The sequence below is a fragment of the Sus scrofa genome, chromosome 15, assembly GCF_054392235.1.
Source record: "Sus scrofa isolate SSC_HxYL_T2T_F1_AM1 chromosome 15, Sscrofa_HxYL_maternal_Yorkshire_Landrace_v2.0, whole genome shotgun sequence".
Taxonomy (NCBI): domain Eukaryota; kingdom Metazoa; phylum Chordata; class Mammalia; order Artiodactyla; family Suidae; genus Sus; species Sus scrofa.
The window spans coordinates 42,015,358-42,032,147 of record NC_139397.1 but is presented as its reverse complement, the minus strand read 5'-3'; positions in this window follow the sequence as shown (position 1 = coordinate 42,032,147).

Below are 16,790 nucleotides of genomic sequence, written 5' to 3'. Positions count from 1 at the left end.
TGGGCTGCCATAGGAAACTCCATGCACCCGAGCATATGACTGTGCCCATGGGTTTGCAGAGGTCGGGGTGGTGCTGGCGCAGGCCGCCATGGACAGAAGCCACTTTCTAGGCTGCAGCAGACTGGGTGGCCCTGCGCAGGCTGCCCATAGCTGGAAGCCAGTTGTTGGCCCAAGGCAGACCTGGAGTCTCCAGCGCAGGCAGCCTGCAGCTGAAGGCTACTTGTTTGCCCTCAATGGACCAGGCATCTCTGGCACAGGCCACCCGTGGCCAGAAGCTGCTTGCTACCCTGTGGCGGATCAGGAGGGTCTGGCACAGGCTCCCCACAGAGCCTCTTGCTCATAATGGGAGATCGGGTGCTTCTTGTGCAGGCTACCGGTGGCCAGGTACCTCTAGTGTGGGCTAAGGGCATTAGGGGGCTAAGTGTGACACAGTGCTTACCCAGAACCATATACCTGTTGCTCTCACTCACCTAGAAACACACCCGCCCTGCAGCTGCCACTGCCAAATGCTCTGAATGGTGCCCAGTCACTTGGCCACTATTTCTTCCCAAGACCCAACAGCCAGGAGCAGCTGGTTCAGCAGCCCCTGTGTGGTCTAAGTGGAAAAGAGTGCTTCTTGTATGGCCTGCAGGTGGCAGGACCAAACCACTGCAGGTATCCCTGATTCCAGAAGTGGGTGTGGCTCACTGCCACTAGAGATACCTGAACCAAAATCACTTTCAGCCCCAACCACCTCAGAAAGCTGTGCACCACAGAGAAGGACATTTCAATGGAATGCTACCTGATGTTGCTCTTGCTCCCCTGGGAGCACACCTGCCATGCAGCTGCCACTGCCAGTCATTCTGGGCAGTGCCCAGACTCTTGATCACTGTCCCTTCCCAGAAACCTGCTACTAAGAGCACATCCTGTTGGGGCTAAGCAGGACAAGCTGCTTCTTGCATGGTCTAGAGGTGGTGGTTTCAAACCACTGCAGTTATCTCTGGCTCCAGCAGTGAGAGTGGCCTGCCACTACTAGGGTTCCATGAACAGGAACCATTTGCGGCCCCAGTCACCTCAAGGGCACCACAGAGGAGGGCATTGTGACTGAACACCACGTGTTGGTGCTCTCGCACCCCTGGGAAGACACGGGCCCTGCTGCTGCTACTGTTGAATGCTCCAGACAGTACCCATATGCCTGATCGCTCTCACTTCCCAGAATCCTACAACTAGGAACAGCCTGTGCAGCACATCCTATGTGGGCTAAGTGAGACAGATTGCTTCATGCATGGTCTACAAGTAGTGGGGGTAAAAGACCACAGTTTTCACTGACTCTGGAGACAGTCATGGCCCGCTAACACTAGGGGTCCCTGAACAGGTACCATCTGTGGTTCTAACTACCTCAGAGGAGGGCATTGCAATTGAACACTAGCCATTGTGGCTCTCACTCCCCTGGGAACACACGCACCTTGCTGCTGCTACTGCCAAATGCTCTGGACACCTTGTAGATCTGTCTAGAGCTCATTACCACTTCCCAGGGCCCTTCAACTAGGAGTAGCCAGTGCCACCTTCCTGCAGGTCCTGGCTGCTGTTAAGAGCCCAGTGACCAGGCATTGACTGCTGGCTCTACCCATTGCCTCCTTCTCCCTGAAAACACACTGAGCACCTGGGAGATAACAGCCTACTAACACCAAAGAAGGAGACACCAAATATTGAAACTCCCACACGAGAATCAAATAGTAACCCTACCAAAAAAATAAAAAGGGGTGCTGTTGCCTAGAAGTAGCCTTACAAGGCTATAGTTTGGTTACCCAAACTCACAGAAAAAGAAAAACATAAGCAAGATGAAGAAGCACAGAAACCATTCCCAGTTAAAGAAACAGGAGAATTCACCAAAAGCAGTCAACAATGAAACATACCTCTTCAATCTGACAAACATTGAGTTCAAAAGGGAGATAGTGAAAATACCGAAAGAATTAAGGCTGAATATCAAAGACTTAAGAGACGACATGAACAGTAATGCAGATTCCCTTAGAAAGGAACTAGAAAATATTAGGAGGAGCCAAGAAAAGTTAGAAAACTCACTTGAAGATATGCAAACTGAGCTAAAGGCAATAAAGAGCATATTGAACAATGCAGAGAAAAGAATTAGCGACATGGAATATAGAATAATGGAAATGACCCAATCAGGACAGCACACAGAAAATCAAATGAAAAAACATGAAAGCAATATAAGAAAGCTATGGAATAATATAAAGCAGAAAATCTACACATAATAGAAATTCCAGAAGGATAAGAAAAAGAAAAGGGAATTGAAAATTTATTTGAAGAAATTATGTCTGAAAACTGTCCAAACCTAAAGGAATATTACAGCAAGATACAGGAAGCACAGAGGCCCCAAACAGGTTGAACCTAAACAGGCCCACGCCAAGACATTATAATAAAAGGGGCAAAAGTTAGAGAGGATTCTAAAGGCAGCAAGAGAAAAGCAAAGTGTTAATTATAAGGGAACCCCCATAAGGCTATCAGCTGATTTCTCTACAGAAACACTACAGGTCAGAAGGGAGTGGCAAGATATATGTAAAGTGCTGAAAGGAAAAAAATTGCAACCTAGAATACTCTATACAGCAAGAATATCATTTAAAATAGAAGGGGAAGTAAAGAATTTCTCCAACAAACAAAAGATAAAAGACTATAGCCATATTAAACCCTTTCTAAAAGAAATACTGAAAAGGCGTCTCTAAATAAAAGAAAAAAAGTAAGAAGAAATAGAATGGAAGAAACCACAATTGGAAAGCAATCACTCACATAAGCCAGCATACAGATCTAAACATGAAGATGTTTAAAATAAATACATAAATAAATAAGGCAACAAAATCATACAATATTGGGAGGCAAAATACGAAAATATAGATTCTTTTTATAAATTAAAAAAATGTAATGATGTGTTTGAGCCTATATGGCTATCAGGCTAAAGCAAGAAGATATAGAAAGGGGTTAACATACTAAAAAAGAGGGCAACCACAAATCAAAATGGAACATCATGTTCACAAAAACTGAAAGGAGAAGCACTCAAGCATAAAATAAATGGAAACCATCCAACCAAAAAAAGAAAGGAAGAAAAGAGAAACATAAAATCAACTGGAAACAAGGTCTAAAATGGCAATAAATACGTGTCTATCAATAATCACCTTAAAAGTCGATGGTTTGAATGCTCCAATCAAAAGACATAGAAGCAAACTGGATAAAAAAGCAAGAACATACAATCTGCTGTCTACACGAGACTCACCTTAGGTCAAAGGACACATATATATTGAAAGTGAGAGGATGGAAAAAGATATTTCATGCTATTGGACAAAATAGAAAAGAAAGAGTTGCAATACTCATATCAGACAAAATAGATTTTAAAATGAAAGCCATATAGAAAGACAAAGAAGGACATACTTAATGATAAAAGGATCCATTCAAGAAGAGGATATTGCAATTGTCAATATATATGCCCCTAATATAGGAGCACCAAGATATCTTCAACATATACTAACAAACATCAAAGGGGAAATTGATGGGAATACAATCATAGTAGGAGACTTTAACACCACACTCACATCAATGGACAGATCTTCTAGACAGAAAATCAACAAGGCAACAGAGATCCTAAATAACACAATAGAAAAGTTAGACCTAATCAACATTTTCAGGATATTATATGCAAAAAAATCAGAATATACATTATTCTCAAGTTCACATGGAACATTCTCAAGGATAGATCACATACTGGGGCACAAAGCTAACCTAAACAAATTTAAGAGTATAGAAATAATTTCAAGTATCTTCTCCATCCACAATGGCATAGAACTAGAAATCAACCATAGGAAAAGAAATGAGAAAATACTGACTACATGGAGACTAAACAACATGCTACTAAAAATTGAATGGGTCAATGAGGAAATCAAGAAGGAAATTAAAAACTACCTCAAGACAAATGATAATGAAGGCACAACCTCTCAAAATCTATGGATGCTGCAAAAGCAGTGCTCAGAGTGAAATTCATAACATACAGGCCTTCCTCAAAAAAGAAGAAAAATCTCAAATTGACAACTTAAACCAGCTCTTAAATGAATTAGAAAAAGAAGAATAAACAAAACCTAAAGTCATCAGAAGGAAAGAAATCATAAAGATCAGAGAGGAAATCAATAAAATAGAGATTCAAAACCAATAGAAAAAAAATCAGTAAAACCAAGAGCTGGTTCTTTGAAAAGGTTATAAAAAATTGACAAACCTCTGGCAAGACTCACCAAGAAGAGGAGAGAAAAAAACCCAAATAAACAAAATCAGAAATGAAAAAGAACTCACAGTGGATACTACAGGAATATAAAAAAAGCATGAGAGAATACTATGAACAATTGTATGCTAACAAATTTAACAACCTAGAAGAAATGGACAACTTTGTAGAGATTACTGCCTGCCAAAACTGAATCAAAAAGAAATAGATCAACTAAACAGACCAATCATTAGAAATGAAATTGAATATGTCATAAAAACACTCCCTATAAATAAAAGTCTGGGACCAGATGGCTTCCTGGGAGAATTCTCCCAAACATACAAAAAGGAACTTATACCCATCCTTCTTAAATTTTTTCAAAAGTTTGAAGCAGGAACACTCCCAAAGACATACTCTGATGCCACCATTACCCTAATTTCCAAACCAGACAAAGGTACCACCAAAAAAGAAAACTATAGGTCAATAACTTTGATGAATATAGACTCAAAAATTCTCAACAAAATTTTAGCCAACCAAATCCAAAAACATATAAAAAACATCATACACCACGACCAGGTGGGATTCATCCCAGGTGCACAAGGATGGTTCAAGATACTCAAATCCATCAACGTCATACACCACATTAACAAAAAAAACGTCAAAAAACCACATGATAATCTCAATAGATGCAAAAAAATCATTTGACAGGGTCCAAAATCCACTCATGATAAAAACTCTTACCAAAGTGGGTATAGAGGGAACATACCTTAACATAATCAAAGCCATTTATGACAAACCCACAGCAAATATAAACTCAATGGAAAAAAATGAAAGCCTTCCCACTAAAATCTGGAACAAGACAAAGATGCCCACTCTCACTACTGTTATTCAACAGTATTGGAAATCCTAGCCACAGCAATCAGATAGACAAAAGAAATAAAAGGCATCCAAATAGGAAGCAAAGAGGTAAAACTGTCACTGAATGTAGATGACATGATACCATATATAGAAAATCCCAAGGACTCAACCCCAAAATTACTTGAACTGATGGAAAAATTCAGCAAAGTAGCAAGATATAAGATTAACATTCAGAAATCAATAGCATTTCTGTATGGTAACAATGAAATACCAGAAAAGGAATACAAAAATACAATACCTTTTAATATTGCACCCCCAAAAATCAAAATACTTGGAATACACCTGACCAAGGAGGTGAAAGACTTATATGCTCAGCACTATAAAACATTATTCAAGGAAATTAAAGAAGATGCAAAGAAATAGAATGATATCCAATGCTCCTGATGTGGAAAGAAACTAATATTGTAAAAATAGCCATACTACCCAAAGCATCTACAAATTCAGTGCAATCCCTATCAAATTAACCATAACATTTTTCACAGAACTAGAACAAACAATCCAAAAATGTATATGGAAGCACAAAAGACCCAGAATTGCCAAAGCAATCCTGAGAAACAAAAACCAAGCAGGAGACATAACTCTCTCAGATTTCAGGCAATATTACAAAGCCACAGTAATCAAGACAGTGCGGTACTGGTACCAAAACAGATATACAGGCCAATGGAACAGAATAGAGAACTCAGAAATAAACCTAGACACCTATGGTCAATTAATCTTTGACAAAGGAGTCAAGAACATAAAATGGGAAAAAGACAGTCTTTTCAGCAAGTATTGCTGGGAAACCTGGACAGCTGCATGCAAATCAGTGAAATTAGAACACACCCTCACACCATGCACAAAAATAAACTCAAAATGGCTGAAAGGCTTCAATATAAGACAAGACACCATCAAACTCCTGGAAGAAAACATAGGCAAAACATTCTCTGACTTTAACCTTATAAATGTTTTCTCAAGTCAGTCTCCCAAAGCAATAGAAATTAGAGCAAAAATAAACCCATGGGACCTAATCAAACTGAAAAGCTTTTGCACAGCAAAGGAAACCAAAAAGAAAACAAAAAGACAACTTACAGAATTGCATAAAATAGTTTCAAATGATGCAACTGACAAGGGCTTAATCTCTAGAATATATAAGCAACTTATAAAATTCAGCAGCAGAAAAGCCAACAACCCAATTGAAAAGTGGGCAAAGGATCTGAATAGACAATTCTCCAAGGAAGATATACAGATGGCCAACAAGCACATGAAAAAATGCTTGACATCAATGATTAGCAGAGAAATGCAAATCAAACCTACTATAAGGTACCACCTCACACTAGTCAGGATGGCCATCATTAATAAGTCCACAAATAACAAATGCTGGAGGGGGTGTGGAGAAAAGGGAACCGTCCTGCAAGGTTGGGAATGTAAGCTGGTACAACTACTTTGGAGAACATTATGGAGGTACCTTAGAAAACTATACATAGAAATACCATATGACCCAGCAATCCCACTCTTGAGCATATATCTGAACAAAACTTACCTTGAAAAAGACACATGCACCCGCTTGTTCATTGCAGCACTATTCACAATAGCCAAGACATGGAAACAACTAAATGTCCATCGACAGATGATTAGATTAGGAAGATGTGGTATATATATATATATATATATATATATATATATATACACACACAATGGAATACTACTCAGCCATAAAAAAGAATGAAATAATGCCATTTACAGCAACATGGATGGAACTAGAGAGTCTCATACTGAGCAAAATAAGTCAGAAAGAAGAAGACAAATACTATATGATATCACTTATATTGGGAATCTAATATATGGTACTAATGAATCTTTCCACAGAAATGAAAATCATGGACCTGGAGAACAGACTTTTGGTTGCCAAGGGAGAGGGGGGATGGAGTTGGATGGTCTGAGAGTCTGGGTTTAATAGATGGAGACTATTGCATTTGAAATGCATAGGCAATGAGATTCTGCTGTATAGCACTTGGAATTATGTCTATTCACTTGTGATGTATGTATACATGTATGTGTAACTGGATTCCCATGGTGTACACTATAAAATTGACAGAACAATGTAAACCAGCTATAATGGAAAAAATAAAAATCATAATAATAAAAAGAAATGAATCCTAAAGTTACCACTAAATAAAGAAAAATTATTATTAGAGATTTAAAATTCATCATATTTTCAGGGTATAGAATCAATATGCAAAATCAGTCATGTTTATGCATACTAAAAATGAACAACCTGAAAAGGAAATTATGAAAATAATTAGATTCACAATACCAACAATGGTATAAAATACCTAGGAATAAACTTAAGAAAAATTAAAAATTGTTAACTAATAATTATGAATGTTGCAAAAATTAAAATGATACAAATAAATGGGAAGGTATTTCTTGTTCATAGGTTTAAAAATTTACATTAAGAGCATTAAACTAGAAAACTGACCTACGGATTCCATCTAGTCCCTATTAATATCTAACAACATTTTTATAGAAATAGAAAAATTCATTCTAAAACTTATGTGTAACATCTAGAGACCACAAGTAGACAAATAATTTAAAGAATAGTAACTTTGAAGTCTAACAGTTGCTGATTTCAAAATTTAACCTCAAAGCTACAGCAAAACAAAGTGGTACTGGCATAAAGGAAAACATATAATCCAATGGAATAGAATTAATAGCGTAGAAATAAACCCTTTTATAAATGGTCCCATGATTTGCTTCAGGGTTGCCATGATCATTTAAAAGGGAAATAATGGTCTTTTCAACAAATGCTATCCAGAAACTGATATTAATATGCAAAAGAATGAAGTTGGATCTTGGTCTTACACCATATATGAAAATTTACTCAAAATGGATCAAAAAACAAAACATAAGAGCTACTTATAAAATGCTTAGAAGGAATCCTAGGACAAAGATTCACAGCATTTGATTCGGCAATGAGTTCTTGGATATGACACTAAATGTAATCCATTGCATAGTCTTTCCTCCTTTGTCATAGATTCATTGACCACGTATGTATATGTTTATTTCTTGGCTCTCTTTCCTATTCCATTGATGTGTGTGCCTGTTTTTGCACCAGCACCATTCTGTTTTTTATTACTGTAGCTTATAGTGTACCCTGAAATCAGGGTGCATATCTTCAGCTTTGGTATTTTTTCCCAAAATTCTTTCTGCTATTTGATATATTTTGTGATTTCATATAAATTTTAGGATTATTTGTTCTAGTTCTGTGAAAAATGTCATTGGTATTTTGATAGGGACTGCAGTAAATATGTAGATTGCTTTGGGTAGAAGAATTAATGATATTAATTCTTCTAATTGAAGAAGGAATTGCTTTCTATTTTTTTATATCATTTTCAAATTTCTTCCTCAATGTATTATAGTTTCCAGATTATAGATCTTTTACACCCTTAGTTAGATTTATTCGTAAGTATTTTATTCTTTTTGATGAAAATTAAAATGGGATTATTTTCCTATTTTCTCTTTCTGATAGTTCATTATTTGTGTATAAAAAGGTAAGATATTTATGTATATTAATATTGTATTATTCAACTTTACTGAATTCATTTATTAGTTCTAATAGTGTTATGGTATAAATTTTAGGATTTTCTATATGTTAAGTATCATGTCATCTGCAAACAGTGACAATTTTACTTCTTCCCTTCCAATTTGGATGCATTTAATTTCTTTTTCTTTCCTGATTACTTTGGCTAGGAACTCCAATATTGTGTTAAATAGAAGAGGAGAGACTAGATATCATTGTCTTATTCCTAGTATTAGAGGGAAAGCTTTCATCTTTTCTGTTTTGAGTATGTTAGCTGTGTGTTGGTCATAAATGGCTTTTACTATGTTGAGATAATATCACTCTATACCAACCTTGGTGAGAGTTTTCATCAAGCATGGATGTCCAATTTTGTAAAATACTTTTTATGTGTCTATTGAGATGATAATGTGATTTTGTTCTTGTCTTCTCTTTTTCCTGTCTTCTCATTTTGTTTCACTTTCTCTGTCTCTGTGAAATTGGCTGAAACAATTAGCTATTGTGGTATTGAAGGGGTGTCCTTTTGTGGAAGCATCCCTTTATGGTCCCCATGGTTTTCATTAGAGAGCTGGATCTAAAGTGATCCAGAATCATGTCTTCCCCCACAGTCTGCTGGCAGCTATTACCTTGCTAGGAGGTGGGGCTGGAGATAAAGCATCTTGAGTCAGAGCCAGGTGTGAGCTGGGCTCCTCTTATGTTTTTTGGCTGTCCCCACCCTATTGGGAGTGGGGTTTTGTCCCAAGGTGCTGGAGCAGAAGCCCTGAGGGTCAGATCCTAGCTGGTTCTGTTTCCTCTAAGGGTATGTATTTGCTTTGGCACTAGTGGCCAAAGCGTGCCACTACCCTCATAAGGAGCAGTACTGGAACACAAGAGGTAGGAAGGGGTGCCTTGTGCAGCCTGGAGAATATGCTGGGAGATCCCAGCAATCCAGTCAGAGTCCCAGGCATTTTCTTTCTCTACTATCTTAGTATACTTGCTAAGAATGGCCACTCTCACCTGGTTCACAGTCAGGCACCAGATCCAAGCTGGCTCCTCTTCCTCTAGGTGTGCACCACTTGCTAGCAACACACCTTTGATCCAGTGGAGGGCATCACTGAGCAAGGACTGGAGCAGACACCTAGGGAAGGCTGAGAAATGTTCAGCAAAGTTCGTGGCACATGAGTCAGAGCCCCAGGTAGCTCCAAATCTTCCATTTTCCCATGCAAGCTGTCAGTTGCTACCATTGCTCTGTTCAGATGCAGTGCCAGGTGTGAGCCTGCTCTCTTCCCCTGCCCCAACTACACACTTTTCTCTCCTTAGCAACAGCAGGCTTCACCCTATCAGAGACTGTGCTGGTGCAACAGGGTGTGGAGAAGGTGCCTGCTGTGGGCTGGGTCTGTGCTGGGGTGGTCACAGGAAACTGGCCAGAGCCCCAGCCAGTTTTCAACCTGCTTCTTCCTCCTTGTTGCCAGGAGTAAGCAAGCATTTGTCTGTGTTCTTCATGAGCAGAAGCTTTGTCTCTTGCAGCCCTAGGGTAGGTCTCTAAGGAGAGTCATCTTCCTGGTGTTGGATCCCAGAGCTGGGATGCTGATGTACAGCTGGAACTCTTCAACCCCCAGAATAGGTCCCCATGCTCATGATAACTCCCTTCCCATCTGTGTTCCCTGCTAGGGGTGGGGGTCCTCCCAATCGCTTCACCTCCCTTCCCACAACTCCATGTGGATCAGTTATTAATGCCTCGGTTGTAGAAGACACTTTCTGCCAGCCTTCAGCTTGTTTTCCGTGAGAGTTGCTCCACATATAGATGCACTTTTAGTGCTCAGAGTCCTCCAACTCCACCAGCTAGACTCCTTCTGGTTTACATTTAATCTTACCTCTTCCAGTCTTTACCCAGATAATGAGTCTAACCCTGAGCATCTCATTTAAAATTATAGCACCCAACCCAGAAACTACCAAACTACTTGTGTCTGATCTGTGTTTAATATTTATTGTATTATACCCATTTATTTATTATGTCTATCATTTTTGTCTGTTTTCTCACTACATGTTAGGATTCATGACAGCAGGGATTTTATCTATTTGCTTCATGTCTCTCCAGCATTGGTGACAGTGCCTAGCAAATGTTTCATAAACCTTAATTCAGAAAGTTGAAAGGATGTCGGTATAATTAATTACTATGCAAGTGATGTCAAGCCTGGACCTCTGGTTACTGAGATTTACAAAGTCTAATTATAAGCTGTAGGTTTTACTTTTCATTGTCCCTGAGTCTTTATAAAAAGATAAAGATCATCATGATCTCAGCTGATGTTTGGGGGGGAAATAACCAAACAATACCCATCCAGGCTTGAAAATAGTATGGGAAAAAAGGCATATCCCAGGGGAATTTCAGTCCAAGAACTCCTGGAGATGATCAGGTGATCACAACAATCTGCAAAGAGAAAAGAGGTCACTTTGGAGAGCCAGACAGATGAGGTCAAGTTGTAAACAATGACTAGATTTTCATATATGACTATTTCCAGGGTGTACTCAGAAATATCAGGTGTCATGGACCTAGTAGAAAATCAGTTTCCAGTGGTCAAGAGTGATGGGATTCTAAAGTCACTGTGTTTTGTAATCTTACTTCACAATCTTCCAAAAGGTAGAATAGTCCACTTGATGGTATAATGATGCTACTCTAAGATGGGTGATAATAATAATTCTATAAGTGGGAAACCTTGAGACCCAGAATATCCTTTAACTCCCTTAGTTATGTTGAACTCCCGTTTATCTGATTCCAAAATAAAACTTTTCAGGGAACAAAGTAATTGCTGTTTTCTTTTTTTAATTTGTAAAGAAAGTATTCAATTTAGTTCTATAATTTAATTTTGGGAGTTCCTGTCATGGCTCAGTGGAAACAGATCTGACTAGTATCTATGAAGATGCAGTTTCCATCCCTGGCCTTGCTCAGTGGGTTAAGGATCTGGCAATGTTGTGAGCTATGCTGTAGGTCGCAGACTCAGCTCAGATCCAACATTGCTGTGGCTGTGGTGTAGGCTGGTGGCTACAGCTCTGATTTGACCCATAGCCTGGGAACCTCCATATGCCACAGGTGTAGCCTTAAGGAAAAGAAAAAAAAAAAAAAAGACAAACATTTGTTCCTTTCAAGGTAGCTAAGAATTAAAGAGAAAATTATGACACTAATCAAAGCGTTCCTCATGACTCCATTTATATAGTCTACCATAAATGTAAATATTTTAAAAAATATTCAAGAAAAGAAAAAATATACATATATATGTAAAAGATATTCAAACAATCATAGAAAACAGGTAAGAAAATTCATGTTATGTCTTTCAAAATTATCATATTTTAATGAACATTTTTTGAATAGTCAAGTAATTTTTCTAAGGTATCTTCCCTTTGAAATTTGAATATACTGTTGGTGATAATATCACCAAATATCTTTTTCATCTGAATATAACTTAATGATTTACATATTAATTTTCTCATCTCACTCTAATAATCAGAAAACTGCTTTAATATAAATTCTGTTAAGTGTGTCACTTTATATCTACTCAACAAAGTTACCCAAATCCATTATCGGCACTGTCAAATTGCTCTTAGCAATTTCAGAGCATTTGGAGAAGAAAAACGTATCAGGTTGAAGAAGTAAAACTTTCCTTCATATAATTAATGTCCATTTTTATTTTTGTTGTCTGATCAATTATTTTAAAAGGTTATAAGAAAATGTAATAAAATTTTGATTGATACACATAGCCAATATCTTAGCACTTCAGGAGGTAAAACATTTCAGTAATAACAATTATAATAAATTCTAAAAGCAAGGAGAAAAAGATCTAGTTCAATTGCGATTTCTCACTGGGCTTAAAAATGTATGAAATTAAGGGCAGTGCAAAAAGCATTACAGTCTATGGCCATAGGATGTACAAAAATGTGATTGATTTACAGCATTTCAGGACATATTTTCAAGCTGATTACTTCACCTTGTGTTACATAAAACAATTATTTTTATCTGAAGTTTTCTGGAGATTCTTTAAATGTTTGGACATAAATGTGTCTCTTCAGACTAAGATTCACCATGAACTCATGTATAGAAACCAGAGCCAAATATTCGCTTCAACTTTATTCAAGTATTTGTCCTTCTGCTGTTATAAACAAGAGAAAGCTGAAATCCTGGGTCTTTCTAGACATAGTAACTTTTAAATATTCCAAGTTATATTTGAAACAGGTAGTTGTATGGAATCCATGTGTAATTGTTTATATATATACATAAACATTTTAAGTAAATATTTGTTACAGTCAATCAAGATGATTCAAATAATGTAAGTATTCCTGTTTGAAAAAAAAATTAACTATGTAGCATTAATGAGAGAGTGTACTATTTCTTGCATCTTCCAGGCCCTTTGCTAGCCCCTGAGGTGTATAAGCATTACCTCTAACGTTAAGTTGCAAAAGGCAATGTTTTCTATAGGAGGCAATCTTGCATATTAAAGGCATATCAAGAGTTGTTAACTGGCACAAACATCAGGGCTAGAGGGCAGTGGATATGATTCCTAGCAGAGCCATCATAAAGAGATGTTGCACAACCTACACAGGGAGCTAGCAAAGGGGTTTTGAGGGCTGACCAATGAAATATAAGGCAGGAGAAAGATAAAACAGCAGAAGTAGGAAGGATCCAGAGAATGGGAGCTATGGAGGGAGCTTGAGTTATAGCCTGTGGGACATAGCCATTGAAATGTTCCAAGCAGGGAAAATAATCACTGAACATAAGCAATGAGGTCCTACTGTAGAGCACAGGAAACTATATCCAGTCTCTTAGGTTAGAACATGATTGAAAAGAGTATGAACAAAAAGAGTGTGTGTGTGTGTGTGTGTGTGTGTGTGTGTGTGTGAGAGAGAGAGAGAGACTGGGTCACTTTTATGTACAGCATAAATTTAAGGAACATTGTAAATCAACTATTCTTTAATAATTTTTTTTAAATAATGCATTGTGTTAGTTGAAGCAAAAGAAAAAGTAGCAACCTCTGCTTCCTCAAATGACCATTAGGAAACATTAGGACATGCTTTAGGCTGTCATTTTATGATTCTTATGATTTTTTTCCTTTCAGGTATCTGTTGCTTTGATAATGTGAATACAACTGATAGCTGTCAACTCAGCTGTCATGGAGTTAAAGCGTGATGGGCTAGGGAAAATCTCAGCTGTACCTTAAAAGCTACAAGGACAAGCAGGCTCAAAGAAAGACTACAATGCAGTGTAACTGAGTATATATTCATTCAACTGTCCTCCTTCCATATTCCCATCCATTCCTCCCTCCATCTATCCCTCTGTCCATTCATCCATGCGTCTGTCATTTACCCATGGCTGAATTTATTTAAAATACCAAGATCTTCCTTACCTCCTTGTCTTGCGCATGCTTCCTCTTCACACTGTATTTAATAGAATCTTCATTTTGAGGTTTAATGAGTCATTTAAGGCTCACCTAGTACTTTTCTTGCTCCATACCTGGAATTGGCTATTATCTAAGAGGCATTTGTTCCTTTATATAGAATATTATATTATTTGGGTACAGGGGATATTTATTGTTACTGCCGTGGTCATTGTTTTTAGGCCTTGTCAGTGACTAGACAGAGATAATTGATATATATATATGTATATATATACATATATATATATAATTTTTTGAAGAAAAATACATCATGAGTTCATAGTGGTATTTTAAAATGTTAGTGTCAATTAAAATGTGTAAATAGACATGTAGCATGATTGCATTTCTATAAAGCTTAAGAATTTGCAAAACTCAGTGGCTTCATTTGTGGATGCATTCTAAAGCGGTAATCCTGTAAAACAAAGCAAAGAAGTGCTTCCATTCCATACATGATATGGTTCCCCCCAAGGAGAAGATCCAGAAGGGGTGTTTGGAGGCCTCTGGGAATGCTGACAATGCTCTTTTCCTGATGGAGCTAGTTATATAAAGTGCCTCTTCAATTTAGAGTAGTTTGCTAGGGTATACCTAAGTTCATACAATTTTGTGTATGTGTTAAAGTTCACCATATAAAATTAATTTAAAAAGTTGCTGTGGTTTGCTGTTCCCAACTTTTCTTAAGCATCATTGATTTTTACTCTTTCCAAGTTTCTCAACTATTTTGGTGTTATTTTTGAATATTCCATGCTTTAAAAAATTCATGCACAGCATCTGGGACTTGTTGGAAGGATAACATCAAAGACTTCTAAGAAATAAATGTAATTGGCCTTGTTAGATTAGTTTTGTGGGATTTTTTTTCTGTCTGGCAATATTGGTCAACATATGGGTAATAACTCCATTTTCTTTCATTAACTGATATATGAAAGATCATCATCCTTAGCTCCAAGTATTTAACTTGTGTTCCATTTGTTTTAAACCAAAACTATTTGCTGAGCACTATGTTAAGTGCCAGAACTGTGTCATACCCCTCGTAAGCAACATACCCTCTCCCCATCCTTGAGGACATTCTGATTGTATTGATGAAATATATTGGTGGAAAATTGGATTCCTGAGAATCTCGTTTGCATTCAAAGTCTATATCCAGCTAAAAAGTAAATACTATTGTTACAGTTCAGATTTGAAATGATAAGGAATTAATCTCGCTTTTGACATATACTTTATTTATAATAGTTGCATGAGGGTATAAACTAAAGGTAAATATTAATTTTATATTCACATTAAATATTTTCCTGCTGTGGGGCAGTGTGTTATGGAGTTGACTACAGTGGCTTGGTTCTCTGCAGAGCTGCAGGTTGTATCCCTGACCTGGTGCAGTGGGTTAAGAATCTGGCACTGCTGCAGCTGTGGTGCAGTTGCAGCTGTGACTCAGATTCAGTTCCTGGCCCAAGCATGTCCATATGCTGTGGGTGAGGCCAAATAAATAAATGAATAAATAGATTCAGAGGAGAGGTTCCTTTTTTTGCCTTTGGTGTTTGTTTGGTCACTATTGTCTAGAAGTAACTGGTAAGTGTTGGAACTGGAGTTTGAACCATGGACATGGTTCTTTTACTTCAGATCTCATTCATTCCAGATTACATTTTAACTTTCTGTGTTAAATTTGCCTGATGCATCAACCCTAGTAATTACCACAAACATTACCCCCTCCTATTTGCAAACCTAGCTTTTACCTCCATCTGTCTGGTGTTTCGGAACTTTCTGAATCCCAGAACCCTGAGCAAAGTGGGGTCTCTCATAGTTGAATAAAACCCAACACACTGACTAAAGCTGAAAATATCACTTATTTAGAAAAGTGGGTAGCTTTGATAGGTGATTTTTGTTGCCATTGAAATGGGATAAGAACTAAATTCAACAATTTTTGAGGCGGTAAAGAGCAGTGGAAAGAATCTTGGCTTGAAAGTTGGGAAGTATGGATTTGTGTGTAGCCTCTGTATTTATATGAGGTTATAAATAGGCACACAAACCCTGACACCTTCCCATTTTCACAGGTCCAGATTCCTCTGCATTAGTCCTCTAGTCTAGCTGTCCTAGCCAAACTGTCTTTCCTATCTAACCATTTGTCTTTTCGCCCTCTTCCAGAACACTTATCTCTTCTGTCTACCATATATGTGCGTGCATGTGTGCACGCACGCGCGCGCGCACACACACACACACACACACACACACACACACACACACACACACCCTAGTTGTTCTGGATTTGGTACTGAGCATAGTAAGGACATTTCAATCTCAGTGCCAACAGGTGAGCAGTTCCTAGGAGCCATTATTTGATTTTTTCCTGAATCAGCAAGACAGTCTCCTACTGTCCTTGTCGAGTTTACACATATATGAAATAAACTGGCTTAAACTGCATAATTCAAATAAAAATGTAAACATATTTTGCAAGCGTTCTTAAAGCGCCTCTTAGCACCATAGGCTGAAGATGTCAGATACTGAGGTAGTGTTTAATTATGAGGTATTGCTGGAGTAGAAAAACCTAAACTGTAATTTGCTGGAGGTTTGGTGTGGACAAATCTATGAGTTAAAAATTCTGAAGGATGGAGCATACTTTTGTGAGTTTTACCTTATACAGCTCCAGAAGGTTCTGACAGTAAAGATCAGAGAAAAATCCCTTTTTGCC